The 15,059-nt window shown below is 41.1% G+C and overlaps 1 protein-coding gene across 3 annotated transcripts in view; it reads right to left on the minus strand.

Annotated features, from left to right (window-relative positions):
* Positions 1 to 15,059, minus strand: part of LOC139397764 (cysteine/serine-rich nuclear protein 3-like) — a 34,598-nt gene that overhangs the window by 8,850 nt on the left and 10,689 nt on the right. Inside the window, exon 3 of one of the 3 annotated variants that reach the window (XM_071144216.1) lies at positions 8,825 to 8,996. The exons of 1 other annotated variant lie outside the window; for it this stretch is intronic. The gene's annotated coding sequence lies outside the window, so the exon portion shown is untranslated. Of the gene's footprint in view, positions 1 to 8,824; positions 9,094 to 15,059 lie in introns of those variants that run through there. One more of the 3 variants, XM_071144218.1, reaches the window with a different exon arrangement.

A 15,059-nucleotide genomic window follows, 5' to 3' on the forward strand; every position in this document is an offset into this window, starting at 1 on the left:
ATTTAAAAAAGGCCTGACTGCGGCTTTACTTATTCTGGGATAGGCAGTGAATTTAAATATGCCTGAATGTGTGTGCATGCACACGTGAATGTGTGCGCGTGTGGCCGTGCGTGCGCATGTGTGTGCATAAGTAAAATAGTGATTTTGTAAAATGTGTAATGTTGCACATTCAGTGCTCCCTAGGGGGGGTTCCAATCTGGGGCATGACTGAAGATAGTTTATAGTGGTTAGGAGGATATTATGACTGACATGGTTATACCCTCTATAGAAGAAAGAACGTGAAAATGTTCAAATGGACCGGGGGGAGCACCCAGAGGGATGTGAAGTGCTGCTGAAGTCAGAGTGTTTAATAGCTCCCAGGTTCATAGAAACTGAGGACAGGCCCTGGCTGCATCTCAAATTGCACCCTATTCCCTATATAGCACACTACTTTTGACCAGGGCTCTGGTCAACAGTAATGCACTACGGTGTCTTCAGAAAGTATTCCTACCCCTTGACTTATTCCACATTTGGCTGTGTTACAGTCTGAATTCAAAATGGGTGAAATAATATAGTTTTCCCCCCTCATCCGTCTACACACAATACCCCATAATGACAAAGTGAAAATATTTTTTGAGAAATGTTTGCAAATATATTGAAAATAAAAGACAGAAATATAAATTTTAAAAATTTAAAAGTATTGAGTATACAATACATGTTAGAATCACCTTTGGAAAAAGCAACTCCAGTTTTATATCAAATCAAATCAAATCAAATCAAATTTTATTTGTCACATACACATGGTTAGCAGATGTTAATGCGAGTGTAGCGAAATGCTTGTGCTTCTAGTTCCGACAATGCAGTAATAACAAGTAATCTAACTAACAATTCCAAAACTACTGTCTTGTACACAGTGTAAGGGGATAAAGAATATGTACATAAGGATATATGAATGAGTGATGGTACAGAGCAGCATAGGCAAGATACAGTAGATGGTATCGGGTACAGTATGTACAAATGAGATGAGTATGTAAACAAAGTGGCATAGTATAGTATAAAGTGGCTAGTGATACATGTATTACATAAGGATACCGTCGATGATATAGAGTACAGTATATACGTATGCGTATGAGATGAATAATGTAGGGTAAGTAACATTTATATAAGGTAGCATTGTTTAAAGTGGCTAGTGATATATTTACATCATTTCCCATCAATTCCCATTATTAAAGTGGCTGGAGTTGAGTCAGTGTCAGTGTGTTGGCAGCAGCCACTCAGTGTTAGTGGTGGCTGTTTAACAGTCTGATGGCCTTGAGATAGAAGCTGTTTTTCAGTCTCTCGGTCCCAGCTTTGATGCACCTGTACTGACCTCGCCTTCTGGATGATAGCGGGGTGAACAGGCAGTGGCTCGGGTGGTTGATGTCCTTGATGATCTTTATGGCCTTCCTGTGACATCGGGTGGTGTAGGTGTCCTGGAGGGCAGGTAGTTTGCCCCCGGTGATGCGTTGTGCAGACCTCACTACCCTCTGGAGAGCCTTACGGTTGAGGGCGGTGCAGTTGCCATACCAGGCGGTGATACAGCCCGCCAGGATGCTCTCGATTGTGCATCTGTAGAAGTTTGTGAGTGCTTTTGGTGACAAGCCGAATTTCTTCAGCCTCCTGAGGTTGAAGAGGCGCTGCTGCGCCTTCTTCACGATGCTGTCTGTGTGAGTGGACCAATTCAGTTTGTCTGTGATGTGTATGCCGAGGAACTTAAAACTTGCTACCCTCTCCACTACTGTTCCATCGATGTGGATAGGGGGGTGTTCCCTCTGCTGTTTCCTGAAGTCCACAATCATCTCCTTAGTTTTGTTGACGTTGAGTGTGAGGTTGTTTTCCTGACACCACACTCCGAGGGCCCTCACCTCCTCCCTGTAGGCCGTCTCATCGTTGTTGGTAATCAAGCCTACCACTGTTGTGTCGTCCGCAAACTTGATGATTGAGTTGGAGGCGTGCGTGGCCACGCAGTCGTGGGTGAACAGGGAGTACAGGAGAGGGCTCAGAACGCAACCTTGTGGGGCCCCAGTGTTGAGGATCAGCGGGGAGGAGATGTTGTTGCCTACCCTCACCACCTGGGGGCGGCCCGTCAGGAAGTCCAGTACCCAGTTGCACAGGGCGGGGTCGAGACCCAGGGTCTCGAGCTTGATGACGAGCTTGGAGGGTACTATGGTGTTGAATGCCGAGCTGTAGTCGATGAACAGCATTCTCACATAGGTATTCCTCTTGTCCAGATGGGTTAGGGCAGTGTGCAGTGTGGTTGAGATTGCATCGTCTGTGGAGATTGCATCGTCTGTGGACCTATTTGTCCTTGTGTTTGGGGTTATTGTCCTTCTCAAAGGTGAATTTGTCTCCCAGTGTCTGTTGGAAAGCAGACTGAACCAGGTTTTCCTCTAAGATTTTGCATGTGCTTAGCTCTATTCCATTTATTTTAATCCTAAAAAAATGTCCTAGTCCTCAGTGATTTGTGATACTCAGTGATGTGTTGTGTTGGATTTGCACCAAACATAACGCTTTGTATTCAGGATATTTCTTTGAATTTTTTTTTGCAGTTTTACTTTAGTAAACAGGATGCATGTTTTGGAATATTTTTTCTGTAAAGGCTTCCTTCTTTTAATTTAGATTAGTATTGTCATGTAACTACAATGTTGTTGATACATCCTCTGTTTTCTCCTATCACACCATTAAACTCTGTAACTGTTTTAAAGTCACCATTGACCTCATGGTGAAATCCCTGAGCGGTTTCCTTCCTCTCCGGCAACTGAGTTAGGAAATACACCTGTATCTTTGCAGTGACTGAGTCTATTGAAACACCATGCAAAGTGTAATTAATAACTTCACCATGCTCAAAGGGATATTCAATGTCAACTTTTAAAATGTTTACCCATCTACCAATAGGTGCCCTACTTTGGAAAACCTCCCTGGTCTTTGTGGTTGAATCTGTTTTTGAAATGTACTACTCGACTGATGGACCTTACATGTGTAGGGTACAGAGATGGGGTAGTCATTAAAAAAATCATGATAAACCCTATATTTGCAGAGTGATTCCATGACACTTATGTGACATGTTAAGCAAATATTTACTCCTGAACTTATTTAGGCTTGACATAACAAAAGGAGTTGAATACTTATTGACTCAAGACATTTCAGCTTTTCATTTTTTTTTATCAATTTGTTTAAAAAAAAAATATCTAAAAACATAATTCCACTTTGACATTATGGGGTATTGTGTGTAGGCCAGTGACACAGCATTTATATTGAATCCATTTTAAGTTCAGCCAGTAACACAACAAAATGTGGAAAAAAGTGTGAATACTTTCTGAAGGCACTGTATATAGGGAATAGGTTGCCATTAGGAATAGAGTGCCATTTGGGATGCACACCTTGCCGAGTCACTCATCCTCCCCAATGCCACTACAGAGGCCAGTGGAGAACAGCCACCAGTGACAGCCATTAAACTCTGACTGATGGTGTAATTAAACAAATCAAAACAAGACCTGGGTCATCAGTCAACTGCACAAATACTACTGTAAGTGCCAAATTAGGCTACTGTAATAAGTGTTGAATTGTAACTGTCAAACAATGGGTTGTTGGAACTTGCTGCCTTTCCTCACAAATCATTCTCCATATTTCCATCAACATGTCTTCAGCCAGCCATTGCTTATATCAGTAATCAAGTTGCAATTATTTTTGATGCATTTGGTCTAATATGTCCCTAAACACAGTTGATGTAGTGTATGTGACAACAACAGTCTGGCTTTTGGTTCTCTTACTACATGATGTGGGATGCCATCTTCTAAAACACATCTAATAAGATTTTTTTATGTTTAGGGGGTGGATCAGCTTTAATATTGCAAATAGATTGTGGCTTCTATCAATGTAATTGTCTGCATCATTTCCAATTCCATATACAGTGAGGCAAAAAAGTATTTAGTCAGCCACCAATTGTGCAAGTTCTCCCACTTAAAAAGATGAGAGAGGCCTGTATCTTTCATCATAGGTACACTTCAACTATGACAGACAAAATTAGAAGAAAAAAATCCAGAAAATCACATTGTAGGATTTTTTTATGAATTAATTTGCAAAATAAGTATTTGGTCACCTACAAACAAGCAAGATTTCTGGCTCTCACAGACCTGTAACTTCTTCTTTAAGAGGCTCCTCTGTCCTCCACTCGTTACCTGTATTAATGGCACCTGTTTGAACTTGTTATCAGTATAAAAGACAACTGTCCACAATCTCAAACAGTCACACTCCAAACTCCACTATGGCCAAGACCAAAGAGCTGTCAAAGGACACCAGAAACAAAATTGTAGACCTGCACCAGGCTGGGAAGACTAAATCTGCAATAGGTAAGCAGCTTGGTTTGAAGAAATCAACTGTGGGAGCAATTATTAGGAAATGGAAGACATACAAGACCACTGATAATCTCCCTCGATCTGTGGCTCCACGCAAGATCTCACCCCGTGGGGTCAAAATTATCACAAGAACGGTGAGCAAAAATCCCAGAACCACACAGGGGGACCTAGTGAATGACCTGCAGAGAGCTGGGACCAAAGTAACAAAGCCTACCATCAGTAACACACTACGCCACCAGGGACTCAAATCCTGCAGTGCCAGACGTGTCCCCCTGCTTAAGCCAGTACATGTCCAGGCCCGTCTGAAGTTTGCTAGAGAGCATTTGGATGATCCAGAAGAAGATTGGGAGAATGTCATATGGTCAGATGAAACCAAAATATAACTTTTTGGTAAAAACTCAACTCGTCATGTTTGGAGGACAAAGAATGCTGAGTTGCATCCAAAGAACACCATACCTACTGTGAAGCATGGGGGTGGAAACATCATGCTTTGGGGCTGTTTTTCTGCAAAGGGACCAGGACGACTGATCCGTGTAAAGGAAAGAATGAATTGGGCCATGTATCGTGAGATTTTGAGTGAAAACCTCCTTCCATCAGCAAGGGCATTGAAGAGGAAACGTGGCTGGGTCTTTCAGCATGACAATGATCCCAAACACACCACCCGGGCAACGAAGGAGTGGCTTCGTAAGAAGCATTTCAAGGTCCTGGAGTGGCCTAGCCAGTCTCCAGATCTCAACCACATAGAAAATCTTTGGAGGGAGTTGAAAGTCCGTGTTGCCCAGCAACAGCCCCAAAACATCACTGCTCTAGAGGAGATTTGCATGGAGGAATGGGCCAAAAAACCAGCAACAGTGTGTGAAAACCTTGTGAAGACTTACAGAAAACGTTTGACCTCTGTCATTGCCAACAAAGGGTATATAACAAAGTATTGAGATAAACTTTTGTTATTGACCAAATACTTATTTTCCACCATAATTTGCAAATAAATTCATTCAAAATCCTACAATGTGATTTTCTGGATTTTTTTCTCATTTTGTCTGTCATATTTGAAGTGTACCTATGATGAAAATTACAGGCCTCTCTCATTTTTAAGCGGGAGAACTTGCACAATTGGTGGCTGACTCAATAGTTTTTTGCCCCACTGTGGTATATATATATATACATTTTTTTCCTTTATTATTTTCCCCTAACCCTACCACCGCTCCCTTAATTGGAGTAAACTAATTGACAACACCACTTAGGCTTCTACTTCCAGCTTATACATACTATATTTGTTTAATGGACACAGTATATTTTACAATAGTTCTATTTTGTTTGTTTTTAGTCCCATCCTTCAGCTACCATCAACCCCTCCCATCCATCTTTTAAACATCATCCAGTTTTGATTTATTTTTGTCATACATTTTTCAACTGTGCTGTGATGTTTCACGTCAGTTCTGAACCTTTCTATTCTCATAGTTTCTACAGATTGTAAATTAAAGATAACAATTTTGGCTAAGAGTATTATTATATTATTTATATATTGACTATGACTTTTCAGATCACCCAGCAGTGCTATTTGCGGAGTTAACTCCAGGTAAATGTTGCAATTCTTCAGCCATTCCTGAACCTGTGACCAAAAACAAGCTACATATGGACAGTACCCAAACAAATGATCTAATAATTCTGTCTCTTCCCAGCAAAATATTCAGAGCTGGGATAATTGTACCCCCATATATATAACATTATATTGGTTGCAAGAATTTTGTATGATAAATTAAATGGAAAAACTATGTTTTGAATCCGCCTTCGTTTTGTGTATCAGTTCATAAACCATGTGCCATGAAATACATTTTACATCTGAAATCTCTTCCCAACTATTTTGCAATCTGTATGGCACAGCTGTCAATGTTTTGGTCCTTAAATGTAATTGGTATACTTTTTTATTCATCACTCTCCGACTCATCTTTGACACGGAAATAAAGAAACAGTGTTCAGCTTCAGTCTCAGTCCCAGTATCAGCCTGAGCAGCTTGTGGTGGAGTTCCATTCAGAGAGACGTGCCCATTCATCTGGAGCCGCTCTCTGCTATCAACTCATTACACATGCAAATACTGCTGCTGCCTTAAGGACAGTGTATGCGCCCCTATGTAGTGCATTACCTTCACATACATCCCAAATGGCACTATAGTCCCTATATTGTGCACTACTTTTGCACTATATAGGGAATAAGGTGCCATTTGGGACACATCCAGTGTGGTGGAACCTGGAGAGAAATCACGCCGCTGCCAAAGGACCATTGTTCCCAAGTGTCTGTGGTTGTACTGTGACATGGGACTGCTTGCACCTGGAGGAGATCCAACGTAAACTACAGTACTTAGCGCTGTGGAATGTTCAATGTTTGGCACCAGGTCACCCATTTTAATGATTGTCTGTCCCTCTGCACAGTAGACCAATTATTCAAATACACTAAAGCTAACATATGGAATTGTTTGTTTGGTTTTGAATTTTAGGACCCCTGTAGGTATTGAAAAAAAACATTAAACCATTACTACTATAGACCATAGAAACGCATTGAATAACACATTCATAAATGGCAAAACAGACAGATAAAAAATAAATCATGAAGAATATGGATTTAACGTGTATTTCCTATATATAAGAAAGCTAATTATTTGTTTTTTGGGGGGGAACACACATATTTAGCCTTTTTTATTTTGGGGCACACTACCTCCGCACTTCCATAAAAATGTTTCGACCGGTAACGGTGTCCAGTGAGAGTCTCATCTGTCCATAGAGTGGCCATATTAGTTTGTAGCCCAAACAGTTCGGACGCCACAGACGTTTTTGTGAAAAGACACATTTTCGGGGTGTCTTATGTTCTGACAAACACCGCTGTAGCTTGGCCAGCTTCCACGGAGGATTAAAACAAACTCTACATATTTTGAACCAAAACATATCAGCGTTTCCTGTTGGTACCGTTGATGAAATATTGAATCAGTCTAAAATGGTTACTGGCCCTCATCATTTAGCATTAAAGGTTGCACAAATAATACAGCTATCAGAGACTGCCTGAATGCAAATACATTTTTATGTAGCCTATAACCAATGGAATTACATTTTTATGTAGCCTATAACCAATGGAATTACATTTTTATATAGCCTATAACCAATGGAATTACATTTTTATATAGCCTATAACCAATGGAATGACATTTTTATGTAGCTTATAACCAATGGAATGACATTTTTATGTAGCTTATAACCAATGGAATTACATTTTTATGTAGCTTATAACCAATGGAATGACATTTGTATGTAGCTTATAACCAATTGAATTAAATGTTTAAATGCATTAGTTACTTAGTACCTCCTTTTCTACGGTTGCCATAATGGGCAGCTGGACAATCCTCACTGTAATTCAGGAAGAATACAAAATAGTACAGACAATTTAGTTCTATTTTCCACATGGGATGGCCCAAGTCTATTTTGTAATCATTTTAATTAGTTCCCCATTGTTGGAAATCCATTCGTATTCTTAGCCCTCAGCAGATGCTGCAATATGCTATGATAGCCAAAGTGGTTTCCATGGCGATGCCAACATATGAGCAGAAATAGTGATTTCATGTCTGAAAGTGATTCTGCTCCAGTCCTCATGTCTGTGAAACATAAATATGACTACATCTGACAACACATTATCACAGTATAGTTTAAAGAGGAAGATTTGAGGCACACAATTAAGAAAAATTGAATAAGATGGATATAGCTACACTCAAAATCCAAATCAATGCATATCGTTTTCTGTACGAACAAGGATTACGCTTATTTCATATTGTAGCTGTCCTAAAATAGACCGATCCAATCTGGATAGGGTATCATCTCCTTAACACAGTGAATAGGCATGACATCAAATGCAACTCAGTGGTTCATGCAAGCAGACTTCACTTCTTCGGGGCTTAGCAGCACAAGCCAGAGAGCAGAGCTAGTTCCTACTCGACATTTCTTTGTCTCCTCCACTGTTGTGTTCCAACTAATCATGGCTAGGCTGGGCATACACCACAGTGCAAGAGAAGATGCTGGGTGGAAATAATGCAGCAAAAGTCTGCTTGCAAAAGCCCCTCCCTGTGCTGGCTTCACTGAGCGCACACACATGCACTGTACAAAACAACTGTATTCCTTTATGAACTGCATCCACAGCCCTACGTGACACACGCATATTCTGAATCAAAACAGATCATGTTCCCCGTAAGGTTCATCTATCACTGTACACAGAGGTGACACAAAAGCCTCACGCTGCAGACCTGCCATACAGAGAGAGTCACAACGAAAGCTCTCGTTCCCAAGCAATACTAACAAGCCCCAGCATCTGTAGCAAGTCGTCACACATCAGCCCTGCAAAAAAAAAAAAAAAAAAAAAAAAAAAAAAAAAAGATAACAGGGCACTTTGTGCCAGCCCTGTTAGAAACCACTGACCTGTGTCCACTGGCGTGTTCCGACTCCTCTGGCCCCCTTTATTAACGTGACACTTGGGAGAAAAATCTAAATGAAGCACTTAGAATGAAGTGAAACATGATAAATGATAGGCTCCCATTTTGCTTTAGTCCACTGACTTGCTGCGACCCCAGTACTCTGAGGGCATGAGAACCTGGTGAGAGGGAGGGAGAGGGAGACACACAGAGACTTGTCAATTTCCCAGCCCTGACGGCCACTGCCGGTACCGTATGCTTTATTGTTAAATGACAATATTTAACTCTCCCTCTCCCTTCCTTTATTGTTTAAACGACAATAGGTGCCTCTCTTTAACTCTCCCTCTCCCTTCCCTCCTTCTCTCTCTTATTCACCCTAGCCACACAAAGACTCATTAGTTGCTGCCGGCTGAAAGGCTGGAGCCTGACTGGAGCAGAGGGAGGCAGCCTGTGAGATCACATGGGTGGTATGTCTGAGAGAGAGTCAGGCGTGCCTCTGCTCCTGCTGTCTGCAGATCATTTTACCAGCATGAGCCAGGGAGGGAAGAGAGAGAGAGAGAGAGAGAGAGAGAGAGAGAGAGAGAGAGAGAGAGAGAGAGAGAGAGAGATGCTGAAGAAGCGAGAATGGTGAAGGGGAGGGGGAGGGGGAAGAGAGTTAGAGCGAGTGAGTGAGTGAGAGAATAAAGAGGAGAGAGAGGGGCAGGGAGAGGAAGAGAAAGATTTGATTTCAGGCACAGCACAATAACCCAGTCCGATGAATGGGCACAAGGCTTAAAACCGCAGGAGAAAACATTGTGTGGTTCACAACATCGACATTAGAAGCCAAATCTCCAAGAAGTGAGAAATCCAGCATGAGAACATTCTTTGTGCTTATTTTAAAAGTCTTCTATCCACGGAAAAATGATGTATGCCTCAGACAAAAGGGAATTACCACATACAAGCTAATTAAACTTAAGTTACCATCATAGGGATCACAGTGAATGCTACAGTATATGACCCACAGCCTGTATATCTATGTAATAGTTATCCCCATTGAAGTGATTACAGTACAACCACTTCCTATCCCAGGAAGTCCTGGTGATTGTAAGTGAGGCCACGGCCAGTGAAGTGAAAGAGGAATGATATCATTCTCACACTCAATTAAAGCACTGCACTTCCTCCAATAGCTTTGGCCTAATCTACTGCATTACAGCCAGCAGGGAAATAGAATCACCGCTGGAGCAGTCCTGTATTAAGGAGCATGGCACAATCACTAACGTGGCTGATTGCAGACAAAAGACAAACATACAGAGCCAAAGTTACAACAAAGGTCAATAAATCTACTTCATTACACGCACAAACACATTCTATTTACTCCTCTGCTGAGGAAATGTGTATTCCAAGATGAAGACATGTAACAAATTGTGCCAGTGCCTTATACACAGTGCATAATGTACATTAAATCCACCAGTGCATCTGTCAAATGCCGATGTTAAGTGAGCAGTTTCAGTGTGACGAGCATGTTTTTTGACAGTGTGACGGGATTACATTGTTTTATTGATGAACCATTAAAACCCAACTGCCATTCCTCCCAGGTAGTGGCAGTCTGCTGCTTCACATGTGTCCTCGCTGAACCTACTGAAATTTCCCTTGACAGAGATTCTGCTGCCCTCCTCCTAACCTCTCCTCTCCTCCTCCCAGAAGACTTATCTTCCACTCTGCTGTGACAAGTAGCCTAAATCAAGTCCTGGCACAGGATGAACTCACCAACCACAGACAGACCATTACAGTATCTACAGTGAGGCATGTCACCTTTACACTTCGACCTACGGCTCTTCGACATGAACCACGATGCTTGAGTCATATAGCTATTATACAGGGACTGAAGAGGACCTCTGTTGACAGGAGGCTACAGTTGATCCCTATGTTGATTAGTCCTCTATGCCAAAACAGTTCATAATTTAAACCAGACCCTGGTCACTGTGTTGCCTTGGGTCGGGTTTTCGAGCCTATTTGTTGATCCCTTTGTGTTACAGTAGATCCCTTTGTGTTAACTAGCATATGTTTTCTGTAACATCATTTATGAGACCATATTAGTCTGAAGGAGGTTTTTATACTTTGTGAACGCAGCGAGAAGTCATTCTGGCCTTTAAGAGACGTGGCTGCTTTGGTACAAGTGATTAACATACCAGCCACAGTGCACATTGTGAACAAGCCCAACGGTTATGCATATTGATAGCGATCTGTGAGCTGCTGAGCTCTCCAACACAAGATTAGAGTAAATCAACTCAAGCTGGACCAGATGTATCACAAGACATGCAAGTTTAATGTCATTCTTTCAGCATTGCTCTACTGCTTTAATAACAGTGGATACTTCAATGACAGTAGGTTAGGCATAGTGAGTTGGTGACTTGTCAAAATAAAAAAGACATTTATGAATGATAAATAGCACACAGCATAAAAATCTAGTGAGAATATATAGTGCATTCAGAAAGTATTCAGACCCCTTGACTTTTTCCACATTGTGTTACGTTACAGCCTTATTCTAAAATGGATTAAAACGAAATGTTTTCATCAATCTACACACAATACCCCATAATGAAAAGGTTTTTAGACATTTTTGAAAAATGTATAAATAAAAAACATATTTACATGATTATTCAGACCCTTTGCTATGAGACTCGAAATTGAGCTTGGGTGCATCCTGTTTCCATTGATCATCCTTGAGATGATTCTACAACTTGATTGGAGTCCACCTGTGGTAAATTCAATTGATTGGACATGATTTGGTAAGATCCCGCAGTTAACAGTACATGTCAGAGCAAAAAACAAGCCACGAGGTCGAAAGGATTGTCCGTAGAGCTCCGAGACAGGATTATGTGGAGGCACAGATCAAGGGAAGGGTAACAAAACATTTCTGCAGCATTGAAGGTCCCCAAGAACAGAGGGGCCTCCATCATTCTTCAATGGAAGAGGTTTAGAACCACCAAGACTCTTCCTAGAGCTGGCGACCCGGCTGAACTGAGCAATCGGGGGAGAAGGGCCTTGGTCAGGTAGGTGACCAAGAACACGATGGTCACTCTGACAAAACTCCAGAGTTCCTCTGTGGAGATGGGAGAACCTTCCAGGAGGACAACCGTCTCTGCAGTACTCCACCAATCAGGCCTTAATGGTAGAGTGACCAGACATGAACCACTACTCAGTAAAAAGGCACATGACAGCCCGTTTGGAGTTTGCCAAAAGGCACTTAAAGACTTTTAGACCATGAGAAACAAGATTTTTTGGTCTGATGAAACCAAGATTGAACTCTTGGCCTGAATGCGAAGCATCACGCCTGGAGGAAACCTGGCACCATCCCTACGGTGGCGGCAGCATCATGCTGTGCGAATGTTTTTCAGCGGCAGGGACTGGGAGACTAGTCAGGATCGAGGGAAAGATGAACGGCGCAACGTACAGAGAGATCGTTGATGAAGTCCTGAGCGCTCTGGACCAGGTTCTCAGACTGGGCGAAGGTTCACCATCCAACAGGACAATGACCATAAGCACAAACCCAAGACAATGCTGGAGTGGCTTGGGGACATGTCTCTGAATGTCCTTGAGAGACCCAGCCAGAGCCGGGTCTTGAAACCGATCGAACATCTCTGGAGAGACATGGTAATAGCTGTGCAGCGACACTCCCCAGCCAACCTGAAAGTGCTTGAGAGGATCTGCAGAGAAGAATGGGAGAAACTCCCCAAATGCAGGTGAGCCAAGCTTGTAGCATCATACCCAAGAAGACTTGAGGCTATAATCGCTGCCAAAGGTGCTTCAACAAAGTACTGAGTAAAGGGTATGAATACTTATGTAAATGTGATATTTCAGCTTTTCTTTTTTTTAACCTTTTTTTGCGTTGTCATTATGGGCTATTGTGTGTAGATTTATTAAATCGTTTTTTTTCCCCCATCAATTTTGGAATAAGGTTGTAATGTAACAAAATGTCAAGGGGTCTGAATACTTTCCGAATGCACTGTACACTGAACAAAAATATAAATGCAACATGTAAAGTGTTGGTCCCATGTTTTGTGCACATTTTGTTTTACATCCCTGTTAGTGAGCTTTTCTCATTTGCCAAGATAAGATGTCTATAATAAAGCCCATTTTGTGGGGAAAAACATATTCTTATTGGCTGGGCCTGGCTCCCCACTGGGTGGGCCTATGCCCTCCAAGGCCCACCTATGGCTACACCCCTGCACAGTCATGTCACATCCATATATTAAGTCCTAATAACATGTATTTAAATTGACTGATTTCCTAATATGACATGTAGCTCAGTCAAATCTTAGTAACTGTTGCATGTTGCGTTTATATTTTTATTCCGTATACTTTTACTCCGTACTATTTACCCCTTACTTCTTCTCTAACTAAATATCCATCATTTTCTAAATGGAATGCAGTACCTTATCTGTATTCTGTTGTATCCTTCTCTTATGGGTATCACATACTTTATGCAGCTACATTACATAAAAATGCAAAACATAAGCTAGAGAGATGGCATTTTGTTATAAACACTACCATTGCACCACGGCTATTGACCTATATTGTCTGATTTGCAAGAGGAGTTTTTGATTTTGATGAAGCAAGTTTGTGACAGCAGGCATGAAAATAAACATACAGAAAAATATATTTTAATCATCTGTGCCCAAGCTGTGCTGTTGTATTGAGGTCATATGCTAATGACATGTCTGACCCAGAATGCTCAGTCAAGACATGATATTAGAAAATAGGAAATATAATTGAAGAAACATTTTGAAATAAATATATTTACTGTATCTCATGCATTGGTGAATAACTAATAATACTGTCCTAGAGTCATATTTCCTCCATAAACACATACCTGTTGTTCATCATAAACACAGGGTCAAATAGGCATTTCTGTGTAATTATCTTAAATCTTGAAGCCGACATTGTGTGGATTGGCTGAGCTGTGACTGAGATTGTATCTGATTAATATGTGTTATCCTACACATAGTTTTTAAAGCCTACATGCACATCTCCACCTTGAGTTTGTGCTTCTTGCTGATCGTTTTAAACTAATCAAGGGCTGAAGAAGCATTAGCAGGAGCCCATATTTCAGGTTTTACTCTATTGAAAATCATATGCACAGTCTCTCTAGATCCCTTGACACTGTAGTAGTGGTGATGTTGTTGCATAGGTGATTTAAATATTGACTGGCTTTCATCAAGCTGCCCACTCAAGAAAAAGCTTCAAACTAATTCAGGTTATCAGTCAACCAGCACAGGAATTAAATCATCAACATGTATGTGTCACACCCTGACCTTAGAGAGATGTTTTATTTCTCTACTTGGTGAGGTCAGGGTGTGATGTGGGGTGGGCATTCTATATTTTGTATTTCGCCGAGTGTGGTTCCCAATCCGAGGCAGCTGCCGATCGTTGTCTCTGATTGGGAATCATACTTAGGTAGCCTTTTTTCCCACCTATGTTGTGGGATCTTGTTTTTGTACAGCTCTTGTAGCCTACGGAACGGTACGTTCGTTTTGGTTTCACTTTGTTATTTTGTTGCTGGTTCTCATTGAAATAAATATGATGACCACAAATTACGCTGCGCCTTGGTCCCCTTCAAACAACGTACGTTACAGTATCGATCAAATCTTTACTAATGCTGCAGAAATTTTCTTTACAGCAGTATCCGAAATCCATTGGATGTAGTGATCACAATATAGTAGCCATATCTATGAAAACCAAAGTTCCAAAGGCTGGACCTAATATAGTGTATAAGAGGTAATACAATAAGTTTTGTAGTGATTCCTATGTTGTTGATGTAAATAATATTTTTGGGGTCTGTGGTGTGTAATGAGTAGCAACCAGACGCTGCACTTCTATGAAATTGCTTATTCCAGTTACACTTAAGCATTCACCCAATAAGAAAATGACTGTAAAAATGGTTAAATCCCTGTGGATTGATGAGGAATTTAAAAGATGGTATGTTTGAGAGGGATGAGGCAAAAGGAATGGCATATAAGGCTGGCTGCACAACTGATTTGCAAGTGTACTTAAAATTGAGAATTCATGTGACTAAACTGAATAAAAAGAGAAGAAACTATACTACGAAACAAAGATAAATGATAGCAAATGATAGTAAAAAGCTTTGGAGCACTTTAAATGAATTTTTGGGCAAACTCACTCTATCATTCATTGAATCAGATGGCTCATTCATCACAAAACCCACTAATATTGCAAATCACTTCACTCATTGGCAAGATTAG

Source organism: Oncorhynchus clarkii, chromosome 3 (assembly GCF_045791955.1).
Source record: "Oncorhynchus clarkii lewisi isolate Uvic-CL-2024 chromosome 3, UVic_Ocla_1.0, whole genome shotgun sequence".
NCBI classification, from domain to species: domain Eukaryota; kingdom Metazoa; phylum Chordata; class Actinopteri; order Salmoniformes; family Salmonidae; genus Oncorhynchus; species Oncorhynchus clarkii.